At 36.8% G+C, this 3,016-nt stretch overlaps 1 long non-coding RNA gene across 1 annotated transcript; it reads left to right on the forward strand.

Moving 5' to 3' along the window:
* The first annotated feature begins 247 nt into the window (after window positions 1–247).
* LOC112954853 lies at window positions 248–2,492 on the forward strand. The gene is made up of 2 exons (XR_003250794.1): window positions 248–304; window positions 2,246–2,492. It is a non-coding gene; the product is annotated as an uncharacterized LOC112954853 (long non-coding RNA).
* Window positions 2,493–3,016: the final 524 nt, after the last annotated feature.

Here is a 3,016-nt window from a genome sequence, read left to right on the forward strand (position 1 = left end):
CAGTCTCTGTAGGAACCTCTATTTTAGCATCGTTGAGTGCTGTTGCTGCTGTTACCCACAGAGCCTCTTAACAAGCAGAAGCTGTTAGCTGAACTAATGAGCCCGGGAAGGTGCAATGAAATCCATACTTCAGTAAAGCTTCTGCTGTGATTTTGGGTCTTTTCAGTGCTCTGCGGTGAGAAATGCAGCAAGCCCTGCCTGGGAAATGCAGCAAACACTTGCTGATGGAAACGCCAGTTCACCTCCATTTGCTACCACTGATGTTATAGCTTTGGCTGAAGATTTTTCTTGAAACGACAAAGAGGTTTGGTTTGTGTTTGGGGTATTTGTTTATTTGTTTGTTTATTTGTTTGTAAACCTGCAGAATTAAGCTATTACTAGTCTCCATATACAATATGGCTTTCAACACCCAGGCATGCACTGAAGACAAAAAAATGCCAGATCACCTCATATTTATTAATCTAAGCAAGATATTAGCATCATATGAACACTTATTGCAGAGATTTTTATGACCTGTGACTAACATTGTCATAATGAGGGTCAGGATGCTTGATGTATTTATTAAGCATTTGTTCCTCGAGGCATCAGAATATGAGAGCATCTCAATTTTTATTTTGAAATATTTGCATACCTCCCCTGATGACTGCAAAAGAAGCTTTTGAAAATGTGTACCAAATGAGAAGGAAAATATAAACAAGTCTCAAAAAAAAAAGTGTTCTGAATTGTTTTTAGTGCCTGACTCAGGATTTTTTATTGTTTATAATTGTAGAGATAGTGTTAATGTCTCTACATTATTATTGATGAATTTTAATGTAAGCATAAAACATAATACAGAAATGAATGTTATTATGCTTGAAGTATTAGCTTTTTTTCCATGATCTTTATATAATTCTGGCATACAACAACAATGTGTAAATCAATATGCAAAAATACGAAGTATGCCAATTTATTTTTCCACAAAAAATCATGATTGTAGTGAAATGCATATTCTGCTAAAATCTCTTTAGAATTTCTACTGCTTTTAGGCACCCAAAATGCCTCTTAGAAATTGGAAGATAACTTGGTCTTTGTTTAAATACCTTATGCTGGTTGACTTATTATATTGGAATAAATTACAGTCACCCTGAACCATTTACAAGCTTGTCATGATCACAACCTACAAACACAGGAAACAACAGCGGGTATTCCCTTCTATTTGCAAGCTCCTAGAGAAGTCTTAAAGGCAGGAAGGGAGATGAGCTCTCAGTTTCCCTTTTATCACATCAGAGCTTTAAATGATGGGACACTAACTGCTAATTAGTAAAATGAAAGTGCTGAATTTCAATTAGTGTTTTCTACGTCTGGTAAACTGCTATTAAAATGTGGGTTTCAACTACACAATTTCTAGAGACTGTTTATATAGTTATTTTTTACATTCACTTTTAAAATTTTATTTTGATACAAGACCAAAGTGGAAGTCACAGTCATCATTTAAATACTTGTCTTTTTTTTTTCAGCATCAGTGCTACCTCAATAGCCATGAGATACTGCAACTATGTGCTAATCACACTTACATAACATAGGTACATAACATTGGCATGACCATGCCAAACTTCTGCAAGGAGTTGAATGATAACATCATAATGGTCTGTCAAAAGCATTAAACAGATTGAAAGTAAGCGTTGACTTACTGACATGGTCTCCAATGAGCTCCTCTGACATTCAGATTCCTCTCCCTGACACAGCCCAGGCAGATGAGTTTCCACTGAAGTTGAGAGTTAAGGGACAGACTCTGCCAGTCCTGTCATGGCCACTACATAAATGATATTTTGGTTTGATATTTGGCCACATCTCTGAATCATTTGATAGTTATAAGAATTGTAAGGTCATCACCTTCCACCATCTTCTCTCCTTTCTTCCAGTCCCAAGAACACAAATACTGGTGCATTTTGATCTCTTTTGCTTTGTCCAAATCTAGAATAATTCTACTGACCTCATACATAGTGTTTATTTTATAAAATGCCAATTCGTGTATTCCAGACATTCAACTTCCAAATTCCAAATATCAACTTAAAATGATGTTTCTCCCTCATTTCAACTAAACCGTTAACATGAGTTATGAGAAAATGTGACATATGGTCTCTTTTTTTGCAGTCCACACCTAGAAGTGATTTCAGAGTTCTGCCTGCAGATAACCCTAGCAATATATATAGTACTCTCTTTCTGCTTTGTGTGTAAATATTGACTTAAGTACCTTTTTTTCCAGTGGCGGTCTGCATCATGCAGATGGACACTGATCTGTCTGCTTTTGGTAGTCACACTGACGATCAAGATGAACTCATCCTGGGGCAGTTGTGTGATCACAAGATCAGTGGTTGCACATACTGAGTGCTCTTCTGCTCAGGTTCACAGGTAACTCTGCTTGCAGCATTTTACGTATGTTATATTGGACATCTCTCCTGCCACGGCGTTTTGCTGCATGGCTGGAATTTTCATTGCCCAGTGTCACTGGCAATTTTTATTCTCTCTGCAACAAATAGGGTCAGAAATTACCTGGTAAACATTTATGCTAATGTTGCTGCAAACTGGTGGATTTTACCAGATTGTTTCTGCTGCATTTGGATGCCCTTTTCACTGTTGCTTTCTGAGCATGTCATACCAGCTGATATAACAGCTAGTGCTAAGTTGTTTCTTTTATTCTGTTCTGTTCCTTTGTGTGTGTGTGTGTGTGTGTGTGTGTGTATCTGAGTGAGAACAGGTGATTTGGGGTCAGATGTGGATAGCAGTAAATTATTTATAGGGTTTTTGCTACCATAATGCCCTAATTTCCTGCTATCAATTTTCATTCAGTCCTTTCTTTTTAATTATTTTTTTTTATTCTTGCATTGTGGCAAAGTAAATTGAGAATAAATTCTTTTACACAGTGATTTCATTCTCCACTAGTTTCTTAAAGCAGAAGCTCCAGACTAATAGTCATGAAAATAGTCAGAGCAGGCTGTGCAATATTTTCTTCCTTTGAGATGAGTTTTGCCCCTCA

Source organism: Nothoprocta perdicaria, unplaced genomic scaffold (genome assembly GCF_003342845.1).
Source record: "Nothoprocta perdicaria isolate Ctin4 unplaced genomic scaffold, notPer1 scaffold_51, whole genome shotgun sequence".
Lineage (NCBI taxonomy): Eukaryota > Metazoa > Chordata > Aves > Tinamiformes > Tinamidae > Nothoprocta > Nothoprocta perdicaria.